The sequence below is a fragment of the Heterocephalus glaber genome, unplaced genomic scaffold (genome assembly GCF_053883595.1).
Source record: "Heterocephalus glaber isolate CG9 unplaced genomic scaffold, H.glaber_assembly_v1.0 deba00001586, whole genome shotgun sequence".
NCBI lineage: Eukaryota > Metazoa > Chordata > Mammalia > Rodentia > Bathyergidae > Heterocephalus > Heterocephalus glaber.
This window is the reverse complement of record NW_028258364.1, coordinates 4,021,954-4,036,820: the sequence shown is the minus strand read 5'-3', so window position 1 is coordinate 4,036,820 and position 14,867 is coordinate 4,021,954. Positions and strand designations below refer to the sequence as shown.

The following is a 14,867-nucleotide window of genomic DNA, read 5'->3' as shown; positions in this document are numbered from 1 at the left end:
GAAACTGTTCATTCTGCTATCATTTCTGGCCTGGAGCCCCTGGTTTTCTTCAGATAAGAAAGCTGTTTCCACAATTTTAGTGGGGAAGCAGGCTAAGATACATTATCACTAAAGACCCTTTCAATTATAAAATATTTACTAGTTCTAAAATTGAGCAAATTTTCTCCCTTTTCATTTCTCCTTTTTGAAAATATATTCATTTGCTCTGAAATTATTTATTAGACTCTTTTGTGCTTATATATTAGCAATGGCACTGTGAAAATTGATTCACTGGCAGGAAGCAACCACAGTTTCAGCAAGCTAACACTCCATGTAATGTGCCATATTTTAAATTTCTATTTTGACTTTTATTTACTAAAGCCTTGTTTGTTCCAAGACTTGGGGCTAAGAAGGACCATGGGAATCTGTATAGAAGGTCATAATGGAAAATACTAAGGTTTCTGAATGCTGCTGGAGTAATTAATATTATTATAAAATCTGTAAAGCTATAACCCTCAATAACTATCATATCATTTTTTTCAAACCAGAAATCTTTGTTATTTTCTAATCTAACAGAACTTTTTTAACAAAATAAAAAAGGTAGCAAATTCTTTTTCTGTTGACATTTATCACATGTTAAAAGGATTATAGATATTAAAGGTATACTATAAATTATGTTGGATATTTCTAGACTAGGACTCCTTCTATACTAAAGTATTGCTATAAATCATTAAGAGTATTTCACATGTAACTTCCCCCCCAAAAATTCAAGTAATAAGGAATATCATATATGTTAAAAGTAAATTATTTTTAATTTAAAATTTCATATGCTTTCAGTTATTAGAATTCCACTGTCAAATAGATATATTACTCTTTTGACCAGTACCCCAAATGGATATACATCATTGAGGATCAATATCCTCATCTATAAAATGAGAAAATATTTGCCAGAAACTTGTTGGGAAGGTTAAATGAGATAATATTCCTAGGTACATAGTGAACTCTCAAAAAGTGATCTTAACATTTTCCACTTTGTCATTATTATTATTGTTTGGAGATTCAAATTTTTTAACTTGAGATTCCAACTATTAATATTAACCCATTCACCACTAAGAATTAATTTTGTGGAAATTATTTTGAACTGTAAACTTCAAATTCCTCTCTTACAAAATAATGTAACAGAGTGAAACTCAAGAGAAATAATTTTCCATCAGCTGTGCTGTCTCATCAGTTGCTCAATTTGTCATATCAGCAGGGAATTTTATTTGAAGAGCTACTATGCTATTTGCCATAATACATAAATGAAGACATTAAAGCCAGCTTAAAGGCTCCTATGTCTTTTTGCTCATTATGTATGTTCTTCTGACTTATGCCAACTTGTTTCGAGAACTGAGCAAGTGTATAAAAGAGCTGGCAAACTTATACACAAGCTGTTACTGTGCCTAAGATTAAAATTCTTCTCCAAATTGTTAAAAAAAGCAAGAAAACAATCAGAATAATAATTTATTAATGATTTGTTGAAAATTAACTCTATGTAAAATATAGGCAATAGGGATATCACAATTAATAGAATAAATCTCTGCCTTTTAGAAGCTTCCAATTTAGGGATAAATAAAAAGATAAGTAGCAATGTAAAGCCATATTCATTAAATATTAATGGATCCTCTAGAGAATATGTCTCAAGAGAATGAAAGGAGAAAATAAATTATTTACAGCCAGGAAAATAATCTGCTTTCAGTACATTATCTAAGGTAGTTTAATTTTTCCATAGGTCCAAATACGTGGGGAAACAAAACTCACAGATTTTCAAAGATTATATATAAAAAGAAAAATACAAGGACATTTAGAATTATTCATAAATTAGTATGATTAACTTCAACAAACAATCAAGGAACAGAATTAAAGAGCCCAGGAGTCTGAAAATCTTACATGGAAGGTTCTATATGGACTTACTGCCATTTCAGTAAAGCTGTCTTTTGTTTCAACAACTGACTATAAAAATATTTTTCCTCTTTACTGAAGGAAATGATTCTGCTTTTAATCATATTTACCACTTAAGATTGGATAAAGAAAGAAAAGAAAATACCCTTTATAATTATGGAGCTTTATAATTATTGTGTGGTTTACAACAGTCCCACTTACAAGACATCTTCCATTTTCAAGTAAAGCTGGCATCTCTCTGGATATTAAGTTATTTACTGGCTTCCCTTACATCTGGCACACAGTGCAGGACACAGTATATAAAACTATAATCTGGTTCAGATCATACCAGAACAAAAACCAGAGAAAGCAGTTACCATAATCATGTTACTTACAGTATGCAAATAAATTGAATTAGGTAATCTATACAGTTTAACCTTACATTAATTGAACTTTTCTTGAGAAAGACAAACATGTTTATTAAAAGAATATTAAAAGGTAAATGAAATCAACAAATATAGACAATTATGAGGATGTGCTCTTTCCAAATTTTTCATCAATGTCTATACTCAGTATAATAAAAACATTGATTATAGTAATTCTTAGAGGAATTGGAAAAACTGTCAATCCACAGGGCTAGATTATCCTTCCACTGCTTTACTGCCTGCTTCCTGTCAAAATGCCTGATACTTTCTGTCCCCTCATCTTTTCATTTGTAAAAAGGGATTATAATTATCACTAAGCTAACTTCATTGTATATGCTGGCAAATTAGACAGTCTACCTGACCTTGCTTACAAGAAAGGAGTAGGTTAAATTTCAAAAGGAGTGTAAATAGTTCCTGAAAATAAATATATTTATAAATGTACTTTCTTGACTTGAAAAGATTAAAGTACCATTAAAAAGAAATAAAAATTTTTATTTTCAAAGTACTTTGATAAATGATTATTATCAAAATCAATTATTTGTGGCTTGGTTTAGATACAAAAAAGATGAATGCTTCAATAATAAAGCATCCTCAAAGACCTAAAATTTCACATAATTTAATTTCTGTGACTAAGATTAGTATTTTTCTTAACTATAGTAATAGCTCTAATTTTCAGTATAACAGATATAATAACTATAGAATTAATTATAAATCTCAAAATTTATAAACCTTGGTTTACTATCACAGAATAAACTTGCCACACATTTTCTGTTGTGCTGCTAAAAAATTTTACTAAGATATGCAGATGCTTATAATTTTCCCATAATAACTATCAAAGATTTTCATTATTAGTGGGCACAATTACAACAAGTTGGAACCAGTTAAATACTTTCTGAAAAATAATATGTGTATCTATATAAAATAGGCCAACTACTGGCATTTAAGATAAAGACCATTCATTTCATTTGAATGAACTCCACATTGCCCTATGATTGTTGTTTGTCTTGACTCATCATGGATTGAAATTTAGTAAAAATCTAGTTATGGTGCTAGGGACTGGTAGAAAGTTCAGCTCAGGCAACTTAAAAACATTAACTGAATTAGCAGATTTATATTTATGTTCAGAAACAAATATAATCAATTATTTTCAAAAGAATATATGTAACATACATTTTAAAATAATTTCGAGAACATGCTCACTGCAAAAAGTAGATATATATAGATATTACTCTTGCAGATAATTATTTTAAACATTTGAATATATGCATTATTTGTCTTTTATTTGAAAGTTTTATTAATACACAAATATATAAATATGGCAGATTTATTTTTCCGAGTTTATAGTGGAAATTTTTACAAGAAATGAAAGGTTGATTCTTCCCAGGCTCTTCACAACCAACATGTATATGAATAGTACATAGACATAAGGACAGGTTTCAGTACAAAATGTAGTTAATTTACAAAGGAACAAGTGAGTTAAAATCAAGTTACTGAAAGCATTAAAAGAGAAATACATTTTGTAACTTTTATTATTAAACCATTACTTACAAAATTTATTTGCAAAATGATGTGGCAGGGTTTATAAGGGAGGGTAGTCCTACTTTTATATGTCAAATTAGCATAAACTATCTGTCTTAGTAACTTACACTGTTATAAAGGCTAAGTAACATAATGATTATTAAGTTTCATAAAAAGTGGTATCTTGTTTTTATATTGTCCTATCGTCAAGATTCTATTTAAAAATTTGAAATTGGTCTGCTTTCTGTATATGGACCTTAACGTGTTTATAACAAAAATGTCTCAATGACAAGAGTCTCTATGACAAAAATATGTTGCCTCTAGTAAAATAACACTGTTAAAAAGGACAAAAATACTTCTGAACCAAATTCAGAGACTACTCAAATCATTATGGATGGTGTTATGGCTTGTACCTAGGTGTCCCCACAAAGCCTCAAGCTATCATAGGTGGGGAGTTTCAAAGGTGGCTGGATTAGGGTGTGTGAATGTGGATTAAGGGTGTGGATGATGGAAGCCCCATCCTGGGTATCTGGGGAACCAATCACCAGACCTGTAGCCAGTTTGGGATAAAAGGGAAAGGCAGGCAAGCTCTTGCTGCCAGTGACTTGTTGCTTTTCTGTCTCCTCTCTCTTTGCCATAGATTGTCCTCTGTGATGCCGCTCTGCCATGCCACCCACCCTGTCTTGGAGCCAGATTTGGAGCTGACTATGGACTGAAACCTCTGCAAACTGTGAGCTCAAATACACCTTTCCTCCTTTAACTTTGAATGCCGGGTATTTTGTCTCAGCAACAAGAAAAGTAACTTAGACAAGTGGTCTCACACATTGAGACTACTAGTAACTTAGTCCCCTGAAATTTACTCTATTTATAAAACTTTTTTTTTTCCATTGAGTTTATTGGTATGTTTTAGGTATACGATAGAGTTACATTCATCACTGGGATCTTGTGCCTTTACATGACGTATCTTGGTTCTTATTTTTTTCCCCATTCCCCTGCCCTCCCTTCACCCTCTTCACCCTTCCTTATTTACAAAGACTTTGTTTCCACTTTTTTTCCTGTTCTCATATTTTTTCTTCTCCCTTGTTTCCTTTCCCCATCCCTCCCACTTTCCCTACTCCTTTAGACCTTTTCTTCATAATACACAATATCAATTATACATTTTTAATTACAATATCAAGATTTAGAGGACATTACCACAGATTTTACAGAATTTAAAAGGATATAGAAAGTATAATACAAAAATCTTTTTTGAAATAAATTTGACAACTTTTATGAAGTACCTTGGAATACAAATTAAGGAAACTGACTCTGGAAGAAATATAAAATTTGAATAGCACCTATTAAAGAAAGTATATACCTAGCTTGAAAACCTACCTATACGACAACAACAGGCTCATACACATTTTAACTGATGAATTGTATCAAACATTTAAAGCAGAAAAAAGAAGGAACACTTCTGCCCTCATTTTAGGAAATCAACATTGTGCTAATCCTAAAACTGGATAAAGATAATAGAAGAAAAAACTATGAACATAGATAGAAATTTGTTTAACAAAAAAAACTTATAGAAGTTAGATCTGGCAGTATGTAGAAAGTGATTTTATTATAGGGATGGCAGTGTTGATTCAGCATTGGCAGATCCACCCCTATAAGTCATCACTTTAACAGAAGAAAGGAAAAAGCCATATGATCCTGTCACTAGTTGGAGAAAAAGTATTGGACTAAATTCTACAGCTGTTCATGGTAAAAACTATCAGGAGTCTAGAAGTAGAACAGAAACTTTTCAACAGATAAAAGACATGTACTCCATACTTCCAGCAAAAACATCTTATATGAATGGAAAAGATGCTTTCTCCCTATGGTGGAGAACGTGGGCAGATATGCCTTCTCTTCATCTGTCCATTAAACTTTGAAACATAGGCCCAAGCCAAAATAGTCTGGCAATAAAAGGAAACAAATAGCATAGGATTGGTATGGTAAAAGTAAAATCTTTATATGTAGATGAAATGATCATCTACAGAGAAAATATTAAGAAATCTCTAGGAGCCCCTAGAACTTGTATTTGATTTAGCAGGATTAGAAAACACAAGGTATACATAAAAATTCAGGTCTATGTATACTTGTTATAAATGAAGAATTGGATATTGAAATTTAAAAATTATGCAGGAGTAAAAGGACCTAGAAAAGTAAAAAGAAAAAAAAATAACAGTGTTGGAAGACATTTATTATCTAATTTTAAGACTTCCTCTAAAGCTACAGTTATCAAGGCAATCTTGGCATAAGTAAAGACATAGAAAAGACATATAGATCAAAGGAATAAAGCAGAGAATCTAGAAATAGAACCACACATATATGGTCCACTCATTTGTGAAAGATTATTTAACCATTAACATTTTATAGAACATAAACTCAACTCAAGAGCAGAGGAAAAGATAGCGTTTTCAACAAATGGTACTAGAAGAACTAGTATCTGTACGTAAAAAATTAACCTCAACGCTTTATTTCCATACATAAAAATAACTCGAAAGGATCTATGAACCTAAATATGAAAGACTAAAACTATAAAACTTTAAGAAGAAATAATGAAAAATGTTCATGAATTTAGGGTAGGCAAGAATTTCCTAAAATACAAAAAACAGGATGTATAAAAGAAAAAAATTGATAAATGAGTCCATCAAAATTTAGAAGTTTAAAGACATCGTTAAAAAAATGAAAAGTAATGCTTAAACAAAACATATTTATAACACATATAGCCTATGACCAGAATACATAAAGAACTCTTACAGCTCATTAATAGACAACCCAATTAAAAAGTAGACACAAGATGATAAATAGCCAGTACAGCACAAGGAAAGGTGTGCAACACTAGAATCAGAAAAATACTAATAAGTACAATAACAAGATCAAATTATACAATCATTAGGAAGATAAAGTTAAAAGTTTTATAAGAACAAATGTCAGCTTAGGTGTCAACCAGACAGAACTTTCTAATACTGCTAATATGAATGTAAAATGGTAAGACCATTTTGGAAAACAATATAGAAATTTGTTGTATTACTGTTAAGAACCAACAGTTCTGTTCTTAAGTTTTTACTTAAGAGAAATGAAAACACACATGTTCACAATAGAGTTGTACGTACAAGTTGACTATTCTTTATCTGAAAGTCTTAAGACCAGAAGTGTTTCAGATTTTGGTTTGAAATCCACTTGATCTCGAAGAGGATAGCTACTCCTGCTTTTATTTGGGTTCCTGTCACACGGAGTATTGTTTTCTACCCTTTTTAACTTTCAGTCTATGAGTTTCTTTTTGAAATAAGTGTGTTTCTTGTATGCAGCATATTGTTGGATCTTGCTTTTTGACCCATTCTGCCAGTCTATTACTTTTAACTGGTGAATCGAGACCATTAATATTGATGGTTATAACTGATACATAACGACTTAGCATTGTCATGACTTTTTCTTTTTGTTTGATTCTCTCCATTTACATTTAATTTCTTGTCCTACCCCATGGATTCATTCTGCTGGTATTCCTGGGATTGTGATCTTCATTGTCTTTTCCCAGAATATTGTCTAAAATCTTTTGAGTGCTGGTTTGGTATTCATGAAGTTCCTAAGGTGCTCTTTGTCATGGAAAGTATCTTATTTCTCCATCAATTTTGAAAGAAAGTTTTGCAGGTTAAATCATCTGGGTTGGAGGCTATTTACCTTTAGGGCTTGGAATATGTCACTCCAAGCTCTTCTTGCCTTGAGGGTTTGCGTTGAGAAGTCTGCTGTTATTCTGATGGGCTTTCTTTGTATGTGATCTGTTTCTTTTCTCTAACTGCTTGTAGAATTTTGTTCTTCTGTTGGGTTTCTGGAATCTTAACTATTATAAAGCTATGTGTAGATCTTTTCTTTTGATCAAGGGTAGTTAGAGTCCTATATGCCTCACTTATCTGTATGTTAAGTTCTTTTGTTCTGCTTGGGAAGTTTTCTGCCATGACTTCTGTGAATAGTTTTTTTATTTCATTTGCACTCTCTCCTGTTTCTTCATTGACTCCAATCAGTCTTGCGTTATTCTTCTTGCATTGTCTAGCAGCTGCTGGATTGATTTCTCGTGGTCCCTTACAATTTTAAAGAAACTTTTCTTTTCCTGGTCACTGCAATCTTATCTTCTATATTTGAAATTCTGTCCTCACATTGGCTCATTCTGCTGCGTAAACTTTCAATGGAGTTTTTAATCTCCTGGAAATCTTTCTGCATTTGTTTTATGAATTCCATTTGTTTCCTATGTTGGGATTCTATCATGTTCGTCAGCTCCTCTATTTTTTGTAATTACTTTTACTGGTACATTTTAGGTATACAATATAATGACATTCATCATTGGAAATTTGCACCTTTACATAATCTCTCTTGGTTCTTATCTTTTCCCCATTCCCCTGCCCTCCCTTCAACCCCTCCATCCTTCCCTATTTACAAAGACTTTGTTTCTATTTTTTCATTTTCTCATCAATATCTCATCATTCCCTTTCCTTTCCCCTACCCTCCTCTTTCCCTTTCCCTTTGCCCCCTTTCTTCCTGTTTCACATTATCTATTATACCTTTTAGTCCTTATTTACACTCTCAGTCTCTCACACTAGAGAAACTATTTGGTATTTACACATCTGTGTCCTATTTCACTTAAGAGTATTGTTTGAATATACATCCATTTAGCTATAAATGCATGTAATTTCTCATTTTGTATGGCTGAGTAGTACTCCATTTTATAAAAAAAAAAACCCCACATTTTCTTTATCCAGTCTCCAGTTGATAGGCAATTGGGCTGTTTCCAAGTTCTAGCTATAATAAATTGTGTTGCTATGAACATGGGTGCACATATATCACTGTGGTATGATTCTTTTAATTCTTTTGGAAAGATATCCAGCAGGGGAATAGCTATATCAAATGGGACTTCCAGTCCTAGTTCTTTGAGGTACCTCCATACTGATTTCCACAGTGGTTGCACCAGTCTACACTCCCACCAGCAGTGGAGCAGTGTTCCTCTTTCCCCCCAGCCCTGCCAACATTAGTTATTGGTTGATTTCAGAATAGCAGCCATCCTTTCTGGGGTGAGCTGGAATCTCAGCGTCGTTTTCATTTGCATGTCTAGAATTACCAGTGATGTTGAACATGAAATCAAAGACCTCTTCTCTGTAAACTATAGCGCTATGAAAAGACAGATTGAAGACAGTATCAGAAAATGGAAAGACATCCCTTGCTCCTGGGGAGGAAGAATCAACCTAATGAAAATGGCCATACTTCCAAAACTGCTATATAGATTCAATGCAATCTCAATTGAAATCCCAGCAGCATACTTCATGGACCTTGAGAAAACAATCCAAAAATTCATTTGGAACAAGAAGAGACCTAGAATAGCAAAACCAATTCTAGGCAACAGAGACATGGCAGGGGATTTTGCAACCCCCAACTTGAAACTATACTACAAAGGTACTGTGATAAAAACAGCATGGTAGTGGCAAAGAAACAGACCAGAGGATCACTGGAACAGATTAGAAAATACAGAAACAACTCCAGACATACTCAGCCACCTCATCTTTGACAAAGGAGCCAAACAACCTCACTGGAAGAAAGATACCCTCTGTAATAAATGGTGCTGGAAAACTTGGCAAATATTAAAACTAGACCTATATCTTTCACCATGCACTAAACTAAAATAGAAAAGGACTAACTATCTAAATATCAAAAAAAACCACGCTAAACCAGCTGGAAGAGAATTTAGGAAGAACTCTTGAAGACATTGGTGTAGGAAAAGATTTTATGAACAAAACCTCAGTTGCCCGTCAACTAGCACAAACAGTCAACAAGTGGGATCTCTTCTTATTAAAAAGCTTCTGCACAGCAAGAGAAACCACTAACAGTGTGAAGAGACAACACAAAATGTGGGAAAAAATTTTCACCTGCTGTTCCTCAAACAAAGGTCTACTATCTAGAATCTATAAAGAACTTAAAAAAATCAGGCTTCTCAAATTTAAAGAGCCAATCTAAAAATGGGCATCAGAAATGAACAGACATTTCTCAAAGAAGCAGAAATTGCTCCTCTATTTTTTTATTTGTGTCCTCTCTAGATTAATCATGTCTTGCACTATGGGCACAATCTCTGCTGTTATCTGAGAAATTATTTCTGATTTCATTTTTTCCAGATCCTCTTTTGTTGCCAGTTCAGGAAGTCCAGGTGGTTGAGTATCAGATTGTTCCATCTCATTTCCCTTTTGAGGTTGCTTTAGGTGATCTGGAAGTCTGGTTTTGAGACTTGTTTACGTGCGTTCTCATTTCAATGGGGGTGGGGTGGGGTGGATGTGTGCTGATGGCACCCACGCAGCTCACCTCCTCAGCACTGGGGGCAGTTCTGCTCCTCCACGCTCGGGGCAGTGGTACAGTGGCCCGGAAGGTTCACCTCCTTTGTGCTGGGTGTAGTTCTGCTCCTCAGTGCTGGGGACAGTGGTACGCTGGCATGGAAGGTTCACCCCCTATCTTTTTCTTTAGATTATACTATACACGTCAACCATTCTCCAACTAGATGTTTCTCAAACCTTCATGGGCATATCAGTTACTTGATAATCTTTTTAAAATAGAAAATACTCAGATCATTATCCTTTTCCAAATATTCCTCAGAATTATAAAATCTCAAGTTCTATCCCAGATCTAGAAGTGAGTCATATGCATGTTAAAGTTTGAAAATGGGAGAAAATATCCGGAAACCAAATAAAGAATAAAGAGTTAATATCCAAAATACATAAGGAACTTACACTGACAACAAAACAACAAATAACCTAATTTAAAACTGGACAAAGGACCTGAATATTTTTCCAAAGAAGACATATAAATGGGCAAATATATAAAAGTTTTTAATATCATTATTCACCAGAGAAATGCAAATCAAAAGGGACACAAGGATACTGTCTCACACCTATTAGAATGGTCATTATTAAAAAATAAAACAAGGGCCAGGGATTTAGCTCAGTGGTTCTGCCGCCTGCCTCAGAATCTCAAGGTCCCAAGTTCGATCCCCGTTACCACACACAAAAAAAGTAATGCAACAAATATTGGCAAAGATATAGGTAAAGGGAACCCTAGTATACTGTTGGTGCGAATGTAAATAGATACAGCCATTAAGGAAAAGTATGAAAGCTCCTCAAAAAAAAATTTTAAATATCACTACTATATGATCCAGCAATTCCACTTCTGGGTAGCCAAAGGTAATGAAGCTGAACTTTAAGAGACAGGTGCACTCCTCTGTTCACTGATTCACTGAAAGTATTATTCACATTAGCAAGCTCTTGAAACAATTTAAGTGTCCATCGAAAGAAGATTGGGTACAGAAGATGATATACACAATGGAAAATTATTGAGCCTTAAAACCAACATGGATGAACCTTGAACAACTATGTGAAGTGGAATAATCCAGATACAGAATGATAAAGTACTATGAAATCTTAAAAAGTTAAGCTCAGAAGGCTGGTCATTAGCATTAAGGAAAGGGGAAATGCGGAGATGCAGATCAAAGGGCATACATGTTCAGTTATAAGATAACAAAGTTCTGGAGACCTAATGGATAGCATGGTAAATAAAATTTTCTTCCTAATTAAAAAAATAAACTTTGGAATCACTACTTATATTATCCATTTCATTTTCCTTTCCTTTCCATGGCAAGACTCTGTCCCAATCATTCTAACTGCCTTTATTTTACACAATTAAAACTTACCAATAGAGAGAAATCTCAAAATTTTTTTCTCGAATCTCATACAGATCCTTATGCTTACCCAGCATTCTCCCCTGGATAGTTCTTTCATTCTTCTCTAAACTTATTTCAAGTTTTTCCATTTTCTTCTGATCCCCATCCAGACCACTTTTTATTCCTGGTAGTTGATTTAGTCTTCTGTCACATGGCAAATAGACACTGTATTGGAAATCTCTTAACTTCTTGAATTAAACTTACAAATTCTAGTTTAGTATAGTCTTTCTTCTGAATCTTCAAACCCTTCCATATATAAATTTCTTTTGCTTTCTAAACATGTTCAAAATCTTTCATTTTAAAAACACAAAGCTTTTTCTGACCTTGATACCTCTATAGTACCACGTTTCATCCTCCCCTTCACATAGCAGAACTAACTAGAAGAGGACCTACATTAATAGCTGCCACTCTACTTCTTCAATTCCTAGTCACTGCTCAGCTTGCTTGGGTAATGTTCTATCTGTGAGTGAGTCTTATGAAAATTGTTCATATTTTATTTTACCTCTACCTCCTTCTTGAAATAGGATTCTTTAGGATTCTTATTCATTTTCTTCATTCTGGTAATCTCCTCAGCACTCCAAAAGAACTCCCCTTTAGCTCGTCTTTAAATATTCATATACACCTGAGTTCTTTCCTATCAACTTTTTTTTCAGCTACTACACACCCATCCTGAGGGATATTATCCACTCCCATGTGTCTTAATCACTTTTTCATTGCTGGGGCAAAATACTCAACATTCACAATTTAAAGGAGCAGAGGTTTATTTATTTATTTTTTTGGTACCAGCGATCAAACTCAGGACCTTGTGCTTGCGAGGCAGGCGGCTGAACCACTGAGCTAAATCCCCGGCCTGAGTAGAAGTTTATTTTAATCCACAGTTCTTAGAGGATTCAGTTCATACTTAGCTGCTCCAAGGCACAAAGGTAAGGATAAAAGGATCTGGTAGGAAAAGTAGCTCACTTCATGATGGCCAGGAAGCAGAGAAAGGAGGGATACACCCTACCAGGTTGTACTCCCAAGACTCACCTATTCTAAGCAGACACCACCACTTAACAGCACATTTAGCTCTGAACTCTTCAGTGGATTAATCTACTTATGAGTATAGCACCCCCATGATCCAATCAGCTTCCAAAAGCCCAACCTCTGAACATGTGAGCCTTTTGAGGGTCATTCTAGACCTAAGTGGAACATTGTGGCTTCAAAATGCTCATGAAAATACTAAGTTTTAAATCTGTCTTAAACCTGCTCAGTTGAGCTAAGGATCTAATCACTAATAGTAATATTTTAAGTATGCAAATATTCTAAAATATAAAAAAAACTACAAAATTCGAAACACTTCTGACCCTAATCATTTTTGATAAGAGATCCTTGAGCTTTCATCCCACTTTCACCACTCCCTAATCAAAGTCATGTCAATCAAGGTTAACTGCTCCTAGGTTGCTGAAAAGTCTTTCTTACCAACAAACCTCCACTCTTCATTGTTTTATTACAACTAGAGGACTCTAAAATAGAAATCTACTTAAAAGTTAATGGTTATCCTTACACCTCTGATAAAATAAAATTTATTTTACATGGCATTCAAAGCCTCTGATGATTAGGCTATAGATTTTTTTCTTCAACTTCACTCTTATCACTCTCATCTTTCCCTCTAAGCCCTAGCAACACTAAACTATAAATTTATTGTATGTTCTCTCCATTTTAGGATTTCCACATAATGTTACTCTTTTCCTGAAACATTCAATTTCCTCTGCACTCCATCACATCTAGCACTCTTACCCGGCGGATTCCATTCCTTTTCTCTAAATCTTATTTTAGTGTTTTCTGTACTCTTTTCCCCTTAGAGTTACCTGTGAAGGACCCTAGTTAGCAAAACAGACTCCATATTGCTGCTTGACCCACCTGCCTGCCCTTTAGATGAACTCAGAAGAAGGAAGCTTAGAAACCTCCTCCCCTTAGAAAGTCTCTTTAGAAACAACAATTAATCAACTATTGTTTTACAAATGTTATAACAGCAGGACATTCTGCTTCTGTACCTTTTGCTTGCTTTGGTAGTTCTATCCCATAGGGGAGCCTCGAAACTGTTGGCCTCAAAGGTGTGTAAAACATGTGTCGTTCCCCCCCCCCCTTGGGGCTCCAGTCTGATGCTGGGCTTGGGTCCTGGCCGGTAATAAATTCCTGTGTGGATTTAATATTGGTCTCTGGTTGGTTCTTTCTCACTGGGTCTAACACCTGTACTTGGCTCATCACAAGATTTATCATACTATTTTATAGTTCCTTCTTCATCTGTCTCCAATCCCAAGTTGGAGGCCCCATTAAAAGATATTCTATCTATTCCCTTTAGTATTCCCTGCACCTGGTAAAGTACAAAAGACCCGTATAAATACATGTTTTCACTAGGAAACACAGCCTAGAAAACAAAAAATTAATACTAAAATATTTTATCAAAGTATATAGTTAGGAATTACATAATTATTATTAATATTTTGGGAGAATTATCCCATGCACCTCATAAATATTAGATCAACTGTACATGTTACATTTAGTTTATCATTTTGGGGGATTCATTATATATAAATACTAGGAACTATCCTAGATTTCCAAACACACAAATTTATATCTACTAGAAAGACTGGAAGACCAAAGAATAGAAGCACACTTTGTATATCTTTTCAAGAGAGAAGAAACAGGGCAGCAAGTATATTATTTTTATATTATACTGTGATGCAATAAAGAAATGAAAATAAACTTAAACAGCATGGAAAATCAGAAAGTCAACCCAGATTAACAGCACAAAGTCACTGGAGACTTCAGCTTTGGCTCCCCAGCTGCGGATGGTGGGCCTCATGCTCCAAGCATGAGTCAAGTGGACAATACAAACAACTTTGATAGTAACAGAATCCAGTAGGTCTAAGGAGAAATCCACAATTTTTATCAGCTTTAAATACAGTTTGGGGCTTCAGTCTATACGTTACCCATCATCCCCTGGCAGATTCCAACCTAAGAGAACCCACAGAAAAAAGTTTCCAAGTATCTTGGCTTGAAGGAATTTTTGGACATAGATGTTTTTCCCCCCAACATCTTTTACATCTCTTATTATTTTTTATTTCTCACCATGCTTGTTACTTTTATTTTATTTTCATTCTTTAACTGGATTTTTCTCTTTTCTTTTTTTTTTAACCTTTGTCATACTATTCCCCCTTAATTTTACTTTTTTAATTGTTTAAAAAAGTTTTTTCTTTTTTCCTTCTTAACTT

At 34.1% G+C, this 14,867-nt stretch overlaps 1 protein-coding gene and 1 long non-coding RNA gene across 11 annotated transcripts in view; one reads left to right on the top strand and one right to left on the bottom strand.

Moving 5' to 3' along the window:
• The window catches only part of Afg2a (AAA ATPase AFG2A), a 360,481-nt gene that overhangs the window by 214,660 nt on the left and 130,954 nt on the right, over nucleotides 1-14,867 (bottom strand). The window lies entirely within an intron of this gene.
• The window catches only part of LOC147823392 (uncharacterized), a 65,618-nt gene that overhangs the window by 17,366 nt on the left and 33,385 nt on the right, over nucleotides 1-14,867 (top strand). Inside the window, exon 2 of the long non-coding RNA XR_015443938.1 lies at nucleotides 4,483-4,572. This is a non-coding gene — a long non-coding RNA (uncharacterized LOC147823392). The remainder of the gene's footprint in view (nucleotides 1-4,482; nucleotides 4,573-14,867) is intronic.